Below are 17896 nucleotides of genomic sequence, written 5' to 3' on the forward strand. Positions count from 1 at the left end.
CTTATGGTCCTAGCTCATGTCCAAGGCACCAAAGCCAGCTAAAAAGTCAATAATCGATACCTAAAACTTGTGTTGTACTACTTCTTACTGGCTGTTACATCATCTTAGAAGCTTCATCTGTGTTCTACTATGGTGCTTTTAGTGTCTCCGCATACCGCAGCACGCGACATAGCTTTGCAGACGATAAGTACAACCGTTTCAGTGAGTAGAGCGGCCAATGTGACGATCTGACTTTAAGTCGATTCGATAACAAATGACGAAAACGGACGGATTTCTCGGGTTTTTACTACATATGAACACTTTTCACATTCTCACGTGCAACGCGGCTGTTAGTCCTCCTTTCATGCAGAATCTTAAGGTCCTAGCTCATGTCCAAGGCACCAAAGCCAGCTAAAAGTCAATGATCGATACCTAAAACTGGTATTGTACTAATTCTTACTGGCTATTACATCATCTTAGAAGCTTCATCTGTGTTCTACTATGGTGCTTTTCGTGTCTCCGTATACCGCAGCACGCGACATAGCTTTCAGACGATAAGTACAACCGTTTCGGAGAGAAGAGCGGCAAATGTGACGATCTGGCTTTAAGTCGATTCGATAACAAATGACGAAAACGGACGGATTTCACAGGTTTTTACTACATATGAAAACTTTTCACATTCTCCCGTGCAACTCGGCTGCTAGTCCTCCTTTCGTGCAGAATCTTAAGGTCCTAGCTCATATCCAAGGCACCAAAGCCAGCTAAAAAGTCAATAATCGATATCTAAAATTTCAATTGTACTAATTCTTACTAGCTATGACATCAACATAGAAGCTTGATCTGTGTTCTAGTATGGTGCTTTTAGTGTCTCCACATTCCGCAGCACGCGACATAGCTTTACAGACGATAGGTACAATTGTTTCAGAGAGAAGAGATGCCAATGTGACGAACTGGCCTTAAGTCGATTCCATAAAAAATGACGAAAACGGACGGATTTCGCAGGTTTTTACTACATATGAAAACTTTTCACAATCTCCCGTGCAATTCGGCTGCTAGTCCTCCTTTCATGCAGAATCTTAAGGTCCTAGCTCATGTGCAAGGCACCAAAGCCAGCTAAACACTTAATAATCGATACCTAAAACTGGTATTGTACTAATTCTTAATGGCTATTACATCATCTTAGAAGCTTCATCTGTGTTCTACTATGGTGCTTTTAGTGTCTCCGCATACCGCAGCACGCGACATAGCTTTGCAGACGATAAGTACAACCGTTTCAGAGAGAAGAGCGGCCAATGTGACGATCTGGCTTTAAGTCGATTCGAAGACAAATGACGAAAACGGACGGATTTCTCAGGATTTTACTACATATGAACACTTTTCACATTATCCCGTGGAACTCGGCTGCTAGCCCCACTTTCATGCAGATTCTTAAGGTCCTAGCTCATGTCCAAGGCACCAAAGCCAGCTTAAAAGTCAATAATCGATATCTTAAATTTAAATTGTACTACTTCTTACTAGCTATTACATCAACTTAGAAGCTTCATCTGTGTTCAACTATGGTGCTTTTAGTGTCTCCACATACCGCAGCACGCGACATAGCTTTGCAGACGATAAGTACAACCGTTTCAGAGAGAAGAGCGGCCAATGTGACGATCTGGCTTTAAGACGATTCGATAACAAATGACGAAAACGGACGGATTTCTCAGGTTTTTACTACATATGAACACTTTTCACATTCTCCTGTGCAACTCGGCTGCTAGTCCTCCTTTCATGCCGAATCTTAAGGTCCTAGCTCATGTCCAAGGCACCAAAGCCAGCTAAAAAGTCAATAATCGATGCCCAAATCTTGAATTGTACTACTTCTTACTGGCTATTACATCAACTTAGAAGCTTCATCTGTGTTCTACTATGGTGCTTTTAGTGTCTCCACATACCGCAGCACTCGACATAGCTTTGCAGACGATAAGTACAACCGTTTCAGAGAGAAGAGCGGCCAATGTGACGATCTGGCTTTAAGACGATTCGATAACCAATGACGAAAACGTACGGATTTCTCGGGTTTTTACTACATATGAACACTTTTCACCTTCTCCCGTGCAACTTGGCTGCTAGTCCTCCTTTCATGCAGAATCTTAAGGTCCTAGCTCATGTCCAAGGCACCAAACCCAGCTAAAAAGTCAATAATCGATATCTAAAATTTCAATTGTACTACTTCTTACTAGCTATTACATCAACTCAGAAGCTTCATCTGTGTTCTACTATGCTGCTTTTAGTGTCTCCGCATACTGCAGCACGCGACATAGCTTTGCAGACGATAAGTGCAACCGTTTCAGAGAGGTGAGCGCCCAGTGTGACGATCAGGCTTTAAGTCGATTCGATAACAAACGACGAAAACGGACGGATTTCTCAGGTTTTTACTACATATCAACACTTTTCACATTCTCCAGTGCAACTCGGCTGCTAGTCCTCCTTTCATGCAGAATCTTAAGGTCCTAGCTCATGTCCAAGGCACCAAAGCCAGCTAAAAAGTCAATAATCGATACCTAAAACTGGAATTGTACTACTTCTTACTGGCTATTACATCAACTTAGAAGCTTCATCTGTGTTCTACTATGGTTATTTTGGTGTCTCCGCATACCGCAGCACGCGACATAGCTTTGCAGACGATAAGTACATCCGTTTCTGAGAGAAGAGTGGCCAATGTGACGATCCGGCTTTAAGTCGATTCGATAACAAATGACGAAAATGGACGGATTTCTCAGGTTTTTACTACATATGAAAACTTTTCACATCCTAACGTGCAGCTCGGCTGCTAGTCCTCCTTTCATGCAGAATCTTAAGGTCCTAGCTCATGTCCAAGGCACCAAAGCCAGCTAAAAAGTCAATAATCGATATCTAAAATTTCAATTGTACTACTTCTTACTAGCTATTACATCAACTTAGAAGCTTCATCTGTGTTCTACTATGCTGCTTTTAGTGTCTCCGCATACTGCAGCACGCGACATAGCTCTGCAGACGATAAGTGCAACCGTTTCAGAGAGAAGAGCGCCCAATGCGACGATCAGGCTTTAAGTCGATTCGATAACAAACGACGAAAACGGACAGATTTCTCAGGTTTTTACTACATATGAACACTTATCACATTCTCCAGTGCAACTCGGCTGCTAGTCCTGCTTTCATACAGAATCTTAAGGTCCTAGCTCATGTCCAAGGCACCAAAGCCAGCTAAAAATTTAATAATCGATACCTTAAACTTGAATTGTACTACCTCTTACTGGCTATTACATCAACTTATAAGCTTCATCTGTGTTCTACTATGGTGCTTTTAGTGTCTCCACATACCGCAGCACTCGACATAGCTTTGCAGACGATAAGTACAACCGTTTCAGAGAGAAGAGCGGCCAATGTGACGATCTGGCTTTAAATCGATTCAATAACAAATGACGAAAACGGTCGGTTTTCTCAGGTTTTTAGTACATATGAACACTTTTCACATTCTCACGTGCTAGGCGGCTGTTAGTCCTCCTTTCATGCAGAATCTTAAGGTCCTAGCTCATGTCCAAGGCACCAAAGCCAGCTAAAAAGTCTATAATCGATACCTAAAACTTGACTTGTACTACTTCTTACTGGCTATTACATCAACTTAGAATCTTCATCTGTGTTCTACTATGGTGCTTTTAGTGTCTCCACATACCGCAGCACGCGACATAGCTTTGCAGACGATAAGTACAACCGTTTCAGAGAGGAGAGCGGCCAATGTGACGATCTGGCTTTAAGTCGATTCGTTAACAAATGACGATGGCGAACGGATCTCTCAGGTTTTTACTACATATGACCACTTTTCACAAACTCCCGTGCAACTCGGCTGCTAGTCCTCCTTTCATGCAGAATCTTAAGGTCCTAGCTCATGTCCAAGGCACCAAAGCCAGCTAAAAATTTAATAATCGATACCTTAAACTTGAATTGTACTACCTCTTACTGGCTATTACATCAACTTATAAGCTTCATCTGTGTTCTACTATGGTGCTTTTAGTGTCTCCACATACCGCAGCACCCGACATAGCTTTGCAGACGATAAGTACAACCGTTTCAGAGAGAAGAGCGGCCAATGTGACGATCTGGCTTTAAGACGATTCGATAACCAATGACGAAAACGTACGGATTTCTCAGGTTTTTACTACATATGAACACTTTTCACTTTCTCCCGTGCAACTCGGCTGCTAGTCCTCCTTTCATGCAGAATCTTAAGGTCCTAGCTCATGTCCAAGGCACCAAAGCCAGCTAAAAAGTCAATAATCGATATCTAAAATTTCAATTGTACTACTTCTTACTAGCTATTACATCAACTTAGAAGCTTCATCTGTGTTCTACTATGCTGCTTTTAGTGTCTCCGCATACTGCAGCACGCGACATAGCTCTGCAGACGATAAGTGCAACCGTTTCAGAGAGAAGAGCGCCCAATGCGACGATCAGGCTTTAAGTCGATTCGATAACAAACGACGAAAACGGACGGATTTCTCAGGTTTTTACTACATATGAACACTTATCACATTCTCCAGTGCAACTCGGCTGCTAGTCCTGCTTTCATACAGAATCTTAAGGTCCTAGCTCATGTCCAAGGCACCAAAGCCAGCTAAAAATTTAATAATCGATACCTTAAACTTGAATTGTACTACCTCTTACTGGCTATTACATCAACTTATAAGCTTCATCTGTGTTCTACTATGGTGCTTTTAGAGTCTCCACATACCGCAGCACTCGACATAGCTTTGCAGACGATAAGTACAACCGTTTCAGAGAGAAGAGCGGCCAATGTGACGATCTGGCTTTAAGTCGATTCAATAACAAATGACGAAAACGGTCGGTTTTCTCAGGTTTTTACTACATATGAACACTTTGCACATTCTCACGTGCTAGGCGGCTGTTAGTCCTCCTTTCATGCAGAATCTTAAGGTCCTAGCTCATGTCCAAGGCACCAAAGCCAGCTAAAAAGTCTATAATCGATACCTAAAACTTCACTTGTACTACTTCTTACTGGCTATTACATCAACTTAGAATCTTCATCTGTGTTCTACTATGGTGCTTTTAGTGTCTCCACATACCGCAGCACGCGACATAGCTTTGCAGACGATAAGTACAACCGTTTCAGAGAGGAGAGCGGCCAATGTGACGATCTGGCTTTAAGTCGATTCGTTAACAAATGACGATGGCGAACGGATCTCTCAGGTTTTTACTACATATGACCACTTTTCACAAACTCCCGTGCAACTCGGCTGCTAGTCCTCCTTTCATGCAGAATCTTAAGGTCCTAGCTCATGTCCAAGGCACCAAAGCCAGCTACAAAGTCAATAATCGATACCTAAAACTTGAATTGTACTACTTCTTACTGGCTATTACATCAACTTAGAAGCTTCATCTGCGTTCTACTATGGTGCTTTAAGTGTCTACGCATACCGCAGCACGCGACATAGCATTGCAGACGATAAGTACAACAGCGTCAGAGGGAAGAGCGGCCAATGTGACGATCTGGCTTTAAGTCGATTCCATAACAAATGACGAAAACGAACGGATTTCTCAGGTTTTTATTACATATCAACACTTTTCACAATCTCCCGTGCAACTCGGCTGCTAGTCCTCCTTTCATGCAGAATCTTAAGGTCCTAGCTCATGTCCAAGTCACCAAAGCCAGCTAAAAGTCAATAATCGATACCCAAAACTGGTATTGTACTAATTCTTACTGGCTATTACATCATCTTAGAAGCTTCATCTGTGTTCTACTATGGTGCTTTTAGTGTCTCCGCATACCGCAGCACGCGACATAGCTTTCAGACGATAAGTACAACCGTTTCGGAGAGAAGAGCGGCCAATGTGACGATCTGGCTTTAAGTCGATTCGATAACAAATGACAAAACGGACGGACTTCTCAGGTTTTTACTACATATGAACACTTTTCACATTCTCCCGTGCAACTCGGCTGCTAGTCCTCCTTTCATGCAGAATCTCAAGGTCCTAGCTCATGTCCAAGTCACCAAAGCCAGCTAAATGTCAATAATCGATACCCAAAACTGGTATTGTACTAATTCTTACTGGCTATTACATCATCTTAGAAGCTTCATCTGTGTTCTACTATGGTGCTTTTAGTGTCTCCGCATACCGCAGCACGCGACATAGCTTTCAGACGATAAGTACAACCGTTTCGGAGAGAAGAGCGGCCAATGTGACGATTTGGCTTTAAGTCGATTCGATAACAAATGACAAAACGGACGGACTTCTCAGGTTTTTACTACATATGAACACTTTTCACATTCTCCCGTGCAACTCGGCTGCTAGTCCTCCTTTCATGCAGAAGTTTAAGGTCCTAGCTCATGTCCAAGGCACCAAAGCCAGCTAAAAAGTAAATAATCGATACCTAAAACTTGAATTGTACTACCTCTTACTAGCTATTACGTCAACTTAGAACCTTCATCTGTGTTCTACTATGGTGCTTTTAGTGTCTCCACATGCGGCAGCACGCGACATAACTTTGCAGACGAGAAGTACAACCGTTTCAGAGAGAAGAGCAGCCAATGTGACGATCTGGCTTTAAGACGAATCGATAACCAATGACGAAAACGTATGAATTTCTCAGGTTTTTACTACATTTGAACACTTTTCACATTCTCCCGTACAACTCGGCTGCTAGTCCTTCTTTCATGCAGAATCTTAAGGTCCTAGCTAATGTCCAAGGCACCAAAGCCAGCTACAAAGTCAATAATCGATACCTTAAACTTGAATTGTACTACTTCTTACTGGCTATTACATCAACTTAGAAGCTTCATCTGTGTTTTACTATGGTGCATTTAGTGTCTCTACATACCGCAGCACGCGACATAGCTTTGCAGACGATAAGTACAACCGTTTCAGAGAGGAGAGCGGCCAATGTGACGATCTGGCTTTAAGTCGATTCGTTAACAAATGACGATGGCGAACGGATCTCTCAGGTTTTTACCTCATATGAACACTTTTCACAATCTCCCGTGCAACTTGGCTGCTAGTCCTCCTTTCATGCAGAATCTTAAGGTCCTAGCTCATGTCCAAGGCACCAAAGCCAGCTGAAAGTCAATAATCGATAAGTAAAACTTGAATTGTACTACTTCTTACTGGCTATTACATCAACTTAGAAGCTTCATCCGTGTTTTACTATGGTATTTTTAGTGTCTCCGCATACCGCAGCACACGACATAGCTTTGCAGACGATAAGTACAACCGTTTCAGAGAGAAGAGCGGCCAATGTGACAATCTGCCTTTAAGTCGATTCGATAACAAAAGACGAAAACGGACGGATTTCTCAGGTTAATACTACATATTAACACTTTTCACATTCTCTCGTGCAACTTTTCTGCTAGTCCTCCTCTCATGCAGATTCGTAAGGTCATAGCTCATGTTCAAGGCACCAAAGCCAGCTAAAAAGTCAATAATCGATACCTAAAACTTGAATTGTACTACTTCTTAATCTCTATTACATCATATTAGAAGCTTCATCTGTGTTCTACTATGGTGCTTTTAGTGTCTCCACATACCGCAACACGCGACATAGCTTTGCAGACGATAAGTACAACCGTTTCAGAGAGAAGAGCGGCCAATGTGACGATCTGGCTTTAAGTCGATTCGATAACAAAAGACGAAAACGGACGGATTTCTCAGGTTAATACTACATATTAACACTTTTCACATTCTCCCGTGCAACTTTTCTGCTAGTCCTCCTCTCATGCAGATTCGTAAGGACAAAGCTCATGTCCAAGGCACCAAAGCCAGCTACAAAGTCAATAATCGATACCTAAAACTTGAATTGTACCACTTCTTACTGGCTATTACATCAACTTAGAAACTTCATCTGTGTCCTACTATGGTGATTTTAGTGTCTCCGCATACCACAGCATGTGACATAGCTTTGCAGACGATAAGTACAACCGTTTCAGAGAGAAGAGCGGCCAATGTGACGATCTGGCTTTAAGTCGATTCGATAACAAATGACGAAAAAGGACGGATTTCTCAGGTTTTTACTACATACGAACACTTTTCACATTCTCCCGTGCAACTCGGCTGCTAGTCCTCCTTTCATGCAGAATCTTAAGGTCCTAGCGCATGTGCAAGGCACCAAAGCCAGCTAAAAAGTCAATAATCGATACCTAAAACTGGTATTGTACTAATTCTTACTGGCTATTACATCATCTTAGAAGCTTCATCTGTGTTCTACTATGGTGCTTTTAGTGTCTCCGCATACCGCAGCACGCGACATAGCTTTGCAGACGATAAGTACAACCGTTTCGGAGAGAAGAGCGGCTAATGTGACGATCTGGCTTTAAGTCGATTCGATAACAAATGACGAAAACGGACGGGTTTCTCAGGTTTTTACTACATATGAAAACTTTTCACATTGTCCCGTGCAACTCGGCTGCTAGTCCTCCTTTCTTGCAGAATCTTAAGGTCCTAGCTCATGTCCAAGTCACGAAAGCCAGCTGAAACGTCAATAATCGATACCTAAAACTTGAATTGTACTACCTCTTACTGGCTATTACATCAACTTAGAAGCTTCATCTGTGTTCTACTATGGTGCTTTTAGTGTCTCCACATACCGCAGCACTCGACATAGCTTTGCAGACGATAAGTACAACCGTTTCAGAGAGAAGAGCGGCCAATGTGACGATCTGGCTTTAAGACGATTCGATAACAAACGACGAAAACGGACGGATTTCTCAGGTTTTTACTACATATGAACACTTTTCACATTCTCCAGTGCAACTCCGCTGCTAGTCCTGCTTTCATGCAGAATCTTAAGGTCCTAGCTCATGTCCAAAGCACCAAAGCCAGCTAAAAAGTCAATAATCGATACCTAAAACTGGAATTGTACTACTTCTTACTGGCTATTACATCAACTTAGAAGCTTCATCTGTGTTCTACTATGGTGCTTTTAGTGTCTCCACATACCGCAGCACGCGACATAGCTTTCAGACGATAAGTACAGCCGTTTCAGAGAGAAGGGCGGACAATGTTACGATCTTGCCTTTAGTCGACTCGATAACAAAAGACGAAAACGGACGGATTTCTCAGGTTAATACAACATATGAGCACATTTCACATTCTCCCGTGCAACTTTTCCGCTAGTCCCCCTCTCATGCAGATTCTTAGGGTCCTAGCTCATGTCCAATGCACCAAAGCCAGCTAAAAAGTCAATAATCGATACCTAAAACTTGACTTGTACTACTTCTTACTGGCTATTACATCAAATTAGAAGCTTCATCTGTGTCCTACTAAGGTGATTTTAGTGTCTCCACGTACCGCAGCACGCGACATAGCTTTGCAGACGATAAGTACAACCGTTTCAGAGAGAAGACCGGCCAATGTGACGATCCGGCTTTAAGTCGATTCGGTAATATATGACGATAACGAACGAATTTCTCAGGTTTTTACTACATATGAACACTTTTCACATTCTCCCATGCATCTCGGCTGCTAGTCCTCCTTTCATGCAGAATCATAAGGTCCTAGCCCATGTCCAAGGCACCAAAGCCAGCTAAAAATTTAATAATCGATACCTTAAACTTGAATTGTACTACCTCTTACTGGCTATTACATCAACTTATAAGCTTCATCTGTGTTCTACTATGGTGCTTTTAGTGTCTCCACATACCGCAGCACTCGACATAGCTTTGCAGACGATAAGTACAACCGTTTCAGAGAGAAGAGCGGCCAATGTGACGATCTGGCTTTAAGTCGATTCAATAACAAATGACGAAAACGGTCGGATTTCTCAGGTTTTTACTACATATGAACACTTTTCACATTCTCACGTGCTAGGCGGCTGTTAGTCCTCCTTTCATGCAGAATCTTAAGGTCCTAGCTCATGTCCAAGGCACCAAAGCCAGCTACAAAGTCAATAATCGATACCTAAAACTTGAATTGTACTACTTCTTACTGGCTATTACATCAACTTAGAAGCTTCATCTGTGTTCTACTATGGTGCTTTAAGTGTCTGCGCATACCGCAGCACGCGACATAGCATTGCAGACGATAAGTACAACAGCGTCAGAGGTAAGAGCGGCCAATGTGACGATCTGGCTTTAAGTCGATTCCATAACAAATGACGAAAAAGAACGGATTTCTCAGGTTTTTATTACATATGAACACTTTTCACAATCTCCCGTGCAACTCGGCTGCTAGTCCTCCTTTCATGCGGAATCTTAAGGTCCTAGCTCATGTCCAAGTCACCAAAGCCAGCTAAAAGTCAATAATCGATACCAAAAACTGGTATTGTACTAATTCTTACTGGCTATTACATCATCTTAGAAGCTTCATCTATGTTCTACTATGGTGCTTTTAGTGTCTCCGCATACCGCAGCACGCGACATAGCTTTCAGACGATAAGTACAACCGTTTCGGAGAGAAGAGCGGCCAATATGACGATTTGGCTTTAAGTCGATTCGATAACAAATGACAAAACAGACGGACTTCTCAGGTTTTTTCTACATATGAACACTTTTCACATTCTCCCGTGCAACTCGGCTGCTAGTCCTCCTTTCATGCAGAATCTTAAGGTCCTAGCTCATGTCCAAGGCACCAAAGCCAGCTAAAAAGTCAATAATCGATATCTAAAATTCCAATTGTACTACTTCTTACTAGCTATTACATCAACTTAGAAGCTTCATCTATGTTCTACTATGGTGATTTTAGTGTCTCCGCATACCGCAGCACGCGACATAGCTTTGCAGACGATAAGTACAACCGTTTCAGAGAGAAGAGCGGCCAATGTCACGATCAGGTTTTAAGTCGATTCGATTACATATTACGAAAATGGACGGATTTCTCAGGTTTTTACTACATATGAAAACTTTTCACATCCTCCCGTGCAACTCGGCTGCTAGTCCTCCTTTCATGCAGATTCTTAAGGTCCTAGCTCATGTGCAAGGCACCAAAGCCAGCTAAACACTTAATAATCGATACCTAAAACTGGTATTGTACTAATTCTTACTGGCTATTACATCATCTTAGAAGCTTCATCTGTGTTCTACTATGGTGCTTTTAGTGTCTCCGCATACCGCAGCACGCGACATAGCTTTGCAGACGATAAGTACAACCGTTTCAGAGAGAAGAGCGACCAATGTGATGATCTGGCTTTAAGTCGATTCGATAACAAATGACGAAAACGGACGGATTTCTCAGGTTTTTACTACATATGAACACTTTTCACATTCTCCCGTGCAATTCGGCTGCTAGTCCTGCTTTCATGCAGAATCTTAAGGTCCTAGCTCATGTCCAAGGCACCAAAGCCAGCTAAAAAGTCAATCATCGATACCTAAAACTGGTATTGTACTAATTCTTACTGGCTATTACATCATCTTAGAAGCTTCATCTGTGTTCTACTATGGTCCTTTTAGTGTCTCTGCATACCGCAGCACGCGACATACCTTTCAGACGATAAGTACAACCGTTTCGGAGAGAAGAGCGGCCAATGTGACGATCTGGCTTTAAGTCGATTCGATAACAAATGACGAAAACGGACGGGTTTCTCAGGTTTTTACTACATATGAACACTTTTCACATTGTCCCGTGCAACTCGGCTGCTAGTCCTCCTTTCATGCAGAATCTTAAGGTCCTAGCTCATGTCCAAGTCACGAAAGCCAGCTAAAACGTCAATAATCGATACCTAAAACTTGAATTGTACTACCTCTTACTGGCTATTACATCAACTTAGAAGCTTCATCTGTGTTCTACTATGGTGATTTTAGTGTCTCCACATACCACTGCCCTCGACATAGCTTTGCAGACGATAAGTACAACCGTTTCAGAGAGAAGAGCGGCCAATGTGACGATCTGGCTTTAAGACGATTCGATAACCAATGACGAAAACGTACGGATTTCTCGGGTTTTTACTACATATGAACACTTTTCACTTTCTCCCGTGCAACTCGGCTGCTAGTCCTGCTTTCATGCAGAATCTTAAGGTCCTAGCTCATGTCCAAGGCACCAAAGCCAGCTAAAAAGTCAATAATCGATACCTAAAACTGGAATTGTACTACTTCTTACTGGCTATTACATCAACTTAGAAGCTTCATCTGTGTTCTACTATGGTGCTTTTAGTGTCTCCACATACCGCAGCACGCGACATAGCTTTCAGACGATAAGTACAGCCGTTTCAGAGAGAAGGGCGGACAATGTTACGATCTGGCCTTTAGTCGACTCGATAACAAAAGACCAAAACGGACGGATTTCTCAGGTTAATACAACATATGAGCACATTTCACATTCTCCCGTGCAACTTTTCTGCTAGTCTCCCTCTCATGCAGATTCTTAGGGTCCTAGCTCATGTCCAAGGCACCAAAGCCAGCTGAAAAGTCAATAATCGATACCTAAAACTTGACTTGTACTACTTCTCACTGGCTATTACATCAAATTAGAAGCTTCATCTGTGTCCTACTAAGGTGATTTTAGTGTCTCCACATACCGCAGCACGCGACATAGCTTTGCAGACGATAAGTACAACCGTTTCAGAGAGAAGACCGGCCAATGTGACGATCCGGCTTTAAGTCGATTCGGTAATATATGACGATAACGAACGGATTTCTCAGGTTTTTACTACATATGAACACTTTACACATTCTCCCATGCATCTCGGCTGCTAGTCCTCCCTTCATGCAGAATCTTAAGGTCCTAGCTCATGTCCAAGGCACCAAAGCCAGCTAAAAATTTAATAATCGATACCTTAAACTTGAATTGTACTACCTCTTACTGGCTATTACATGAACTTATAAGCTTCATCTGTGTTCTACTATGGTGCTTTTAGTGTCTCCACATACCGCAGCACTCGACATAGCTTTGCAGACGATAAGTACAACCGTTTCAGAGAGAAGAGCGGCCAATGTGACGATCTGGCTTTAAGTCGATTCAATAACAAATGACAAAAACGGTCGGATTTCTCAGGTTTTTACTACATATGAACACTTTTCACATTCTCACGTGCTAGGCGGCTGTTAGTCCTCCTTTCATGCGGAATCTTAAGGTCCTAGCTCATGTCCAAGGCACCAAAGCCAGCTAAAAAGGCTATAATCGATACCTAAAGCTTGACTTGTACAACTTCTTACTGGCTATTACATCAACTTAGAATCTTCATCTGTGTTCTACTATGGTGCTTTTAGTGTCTCCACATACCGCAGCACGCGACATAGCTTTGCAGACGATAAGTACAACCGTTTCAGAGAGGAGAGCGGCCAATGTTACGATCTTGCCTTTAGTCGACTCGATAACAAAAGACGAAAACGGACGGATTTCTCAGGTTAATACAACATACGAGCACATTTCACATTCTCCCGTGCAACTTTTCCGCTAGTCCCCCTCTCATGCAGATTCTTAGGGTCCTAGCTCATGTCCAATGCACCAAAGTCAGCTAAAAAGTCAATAATCGATACCTAAAACTTGACTTGTACTACTTCTTACTGGCTATTACATCAAATTAGAAGCCTCATCTGTGTCCTACTAAGGTGATTTTAGTGTCTCCACATACCGCAGCACGCGACATAGCTTTGCAGACGATAAGTACAACCGTTTCGGAGAGAAGAGCGGCCAATGTGACGATTTAGCTTTAAGTCGATTCGATAACAAGTGACAAAATGGACGGACTTCTCAGGTTTTTACTACATATGAACACTTTTCACATTCTCCCGTGCAACTCGGCTGCTAGTCCTCCTTTCATGCAGAATCTTAAGGTCCTAGCTCATGTCCAAGTCACCAAAGCCAGCTAAAAAGTCAATAATCGATATCTAAAATTCCAATTGTACTACTTCTTACTAGCTATTACATCAACTTAGAAGCTTCATCTGTGTTCTACTATGGTGATTTTAGTGTCTCCGCATACCGCAGCACGCGACATAGCTTTGCAGACGATAAGTACAACCGTTTCAGAGAGAAGAGCGGCCAATGTCACGATCCGGTTTTAAGTCGATTCGATTACATATTACGAAAATGGACGGATTTCTCAGGTTTTTACTACATATGAAAACTTTTCACATCCTCCCGTGCAACTCGGCTGCTAGTCCTCCTTTCATGCAGATTCTTAAGGTCCTAGCTCATGTGCAAGGCACCAAAGCCAGCTAAACACTTAATAATCGATACCTAAAACTGGTATTGTACTAATTCTTACTGGCTATTACATCATCTTAGAAGCTTCATCTGTGTTCTACTATGGTCCTTTTAGTGTCTCTGCATACCGCAGCACGCGACATACCTTTCAGACGATAAGTACAACCGTTTCGGAGAGAAGAGCGGCCAATGTGACGATCTGGCTTTAAGTCGATTCGATAACAAATGACGAAAACGGACGGGTTTCTCAGGTTTTTACTACATATGAACACTTTTCACATTGTCCCGTGCAACTCGGCTGCTAGTCCTCCTTTCATGCAGAATCTTAAGGTCCTAGCTCATGTCCAAGTCACGAAAGCCAGCTAAAACGTCAATAATCGATACCTAAAACTTGAATTGTACTACCTCTTACTGGCTATTACATCAACTTAGAAGCTTCATCTGTGTTCTACTATGGTGATTTTAGTGTCTCCACATACCACTGCACTCGACATAGCTTTGCAGACGATAAGTACAACCGTTTCAGAGAGAAGAGCGGCCAATGTGACGATCTGGCTTTAAGACGATTCGATAACCAATGACGAAAACGTACGGATTTCTCGGGTTTTTACTACATATGAACACTTTTCACTTTCTCCCGTGCAACTCGGCTGCTAGTCCTCCTTTCATGCAGAATCTTAAGGTCCTAGCTCATGTCCAAGTCACCAAAGCCAGCTAAAAAGTCAATAATCGATATCTAAAATTTCAATTGTACTACTTCTTACTGGCTATTACATCAACTTAGAAGCTTCATCTGTGTTCTACTATGCTGCTTTTAGTGTCTCCGCATACTGCAGCACGCGACATAGCTCTGCAGACGATAAGTGCAACCGTTTCAGAGAGAAGAGCGCCCAATGCGACGATCAGGCTTTAAGTCGATTCGATAACAAACGACGAAAACGGACGGATTTCTCAGGTTTTTACTACATATGAACACTTTTCACATTCTCCAGTGCAACTCGGCTGCTAGTCCTGCTTTCATACAGAATCTTAAGGTCCTAGCTCATGCCCAAGGCACCAAAGCCAGCTAAAAAGTCAATAATCGATACCTAAAACTGGAATTGTACTACTTCTTACTGGCTATTACATCAACTTAGAAGCTTCATCTGTGTTCTACTATGGTGCTTTTAGTGTCTCCACATACCGCAGCACGCGACATAGCTTTCAGACGATAAGTACAGCCGTTTCAGAGAGAAGGGCGGACAATGTTACGATCTGGCCTTTAGTCGACTCGATAACAAAAGACCAAAACGGACGGATTTCTCAGGTTAATACAACATATGAGCACAAATCACCTTCTCCCGTGCAACTTTTCTGCTAGTCTCCCTCTCATGCAGATTCTTAGTGTAATAGCTCATGTCCAAGGCACCAAAGCCAGCTAAAAAGTCAATAATCGATACCTAAAACTTGACTTGTACTACTTCTCACTGGCTATTACATCAAATTAGAAGCTTCATCTGTGTCCTACTAAGGTGATTTTAGTGTCTCCACATACCGCAGCACGCGACATAGCTTTGCAGACGATAAGTACAACCGTTTCAGAGAGAAGACCGGCCAATGTGACGATCCGGCTTTAAGTCGATTCGGTAATATATGACGATAACGAACGGATTTCTCAGGTTTTTACTACATATGAACACTTTTCACATTCTCCCATGCATCTCGGCTGCTAGTCCTCCCTTCATGCAGAATCTTAAGGTCCTAGCTCATGTCCAAGGCAAAAAAGCCAGCTAAAAATTTAATAATCGATACCTTAAACTTGAATTGTACTACCTCTTACTGGCTATTACATCAACTTATAAGCTTCATCTGTGTTCTACTATGGTGCTTTTAGTGTCTCCACATACCGCAGCACTCGACATAGCTTTGCAGACGATAAGTACAACCGTTTCAGAGAGAAGAGCGGCCAATGTGACGATCTGGCTTTAAGTCGATTAAATAACAAATGACAAAAACGGTCGGATTTCTCAGGTTTTTACTACATATGAACACTTTTCACATTCTCACGTGCTAGGCGGCTGTTAGTCTTCCTTTCATGCAGAATCTTAAGGTCCTAGCTCATGTCCAAGGCACCAAAGCCAGCTAAAAAGTCTATAATCGATACCTAAAGCTTGACTTGTACTACTTCTTACTGGCTATTACATCAACTTAGGATCTTCATCTGTGTTCTACTATGGTGCTTTTAGTGTCTCCACATACCGCAGCACGCGACATAGCTTTGCAGACGATAAGTACAACCGTTTCAGAGAGGAGAGCGGCCAATGTGACGATCTGGCTTTAAGTCGATTTGTTAACAAATGACGATGGCGAACGGATCTCTCAGGTTTTTACTACATATGACCACTTTTCACAAACTCCCATGCAACTCGGCTGCTAGTCCTCCTTTCATGCAGAATCTTAAGGTCCTAGCTCATGTCCAAGTCACCAAAGCCAGCTAAAAGTCAATAATCGATACCCAAAACTGGTATTGTACTAATTCTTACTGGCTATTACATCATCTTAGAAGCTTCATCTGTGTTCTACTATGGCGCTTTTAGTGTCTCCGCATACCGCAGCACGCGACATAGCTTTCAGACGATAAGTACAACCGTTTCGGGGAGAAGAGCGGCCAATGTGACGATTTGGCTTTAAGTCGATTCGATAACAAATGACAAAATGGACGGACTTCTCAGGTTTTTACTACATATGAACACTTTTCACATTCTCCCGTGCAACTCGGCTGCTAGTCCTCCTTTCATGCAGAATCTTAAGGTCCTAGCTCATGTCCAAGGCACCAAAGCCAGCTAAAAAGTCAATAATCGATACCTAAAATTCCAATTGTACTACTTCTTACTAGCTATTACATCAACTTAGAAGCTTCATCTGTGTTCTACTATGGTGATTTTAGTGTCTCCGCATACCGCAGTACGCGACATAGCTTTGCAGACGATAAGTACAACCGTTTCAGAGAGAAGAGCGGCCAATGTCACGATCCGGTTTTAAGTCGATTCGATTACATATTAAGAAAATGGACGGATTTCTCAGGTTTTTACTACATATGAAAACTTTTCACATCCTCCCGTGCAACTCGGCTGCTAGTCCTCCTTTCATGCAGATTCTTAAGGTCCTAGCTCATGTGCAAGGCACCAAAGCCAGCTAAACACTTAATAATCGATACCTAAAACTGGTATTGTACTAATTCTTACTGGCTATTACATCATCTTAGAAGCTTCATCTGTGTTCTACTATGGTGCTTTTAGTGTCTCCGCATACCGCAGCACGCGACATAGCTTTGCAGACGATAAGTACAACCGTTTCAGAGAGAAGAGCGGCCAATGTGATGATCTGGCTTTAAGTCGATTCGATAACAAATGACGAAAACGGACGGATTTCTCAGGTTTTTACTACATATGAACACTTTTCACATTCTCCCGTGCAATTCGGCTGCTAGTCCTGCTTTCATGCAGAATCTTAAGGTCCTAGCTCATGTCAAAGGCACCAAAGCCAGCTAAAAAGTCATTAATCGATACCTAAAACTGGTATTGTACTAATTCTTACTGGCTATTACATCATCTTAGAAGCTTCATCTGTGTTCTACTATGGTCCTTTTAGTGTCTCTGCATACCGCAGCACGCGACATACCTTTCAGACGATAAGTACAACCGTTTCGGAGAGAAGAGCGGCCAATGTGACGATCTGGCTTTAAGTCGATTCGATAACAAATGACGAAAACGGACGGGTTTCTCAGGTTTTTACTACATATGAACACTTTTCACATTGTCCCGTG

The sequence above is a fragment of the Schistocerca gregaria genome, unplaced genomic scaffold (assembly GCF_023897955.1).
Source record: "Schistocerca gregaria isolate iqSchGreg1 unplaced genomic scaffold, iqSchGreg1.2 ptg000327l, whole genome shotgun sequence".
Classification (NCBI taxonomy): Eukaryota; Metazoa; Arthropoda; class Insecta; order Orthoptera; family Acrididae; genus Schistocerca; species Schistocerca gregaria.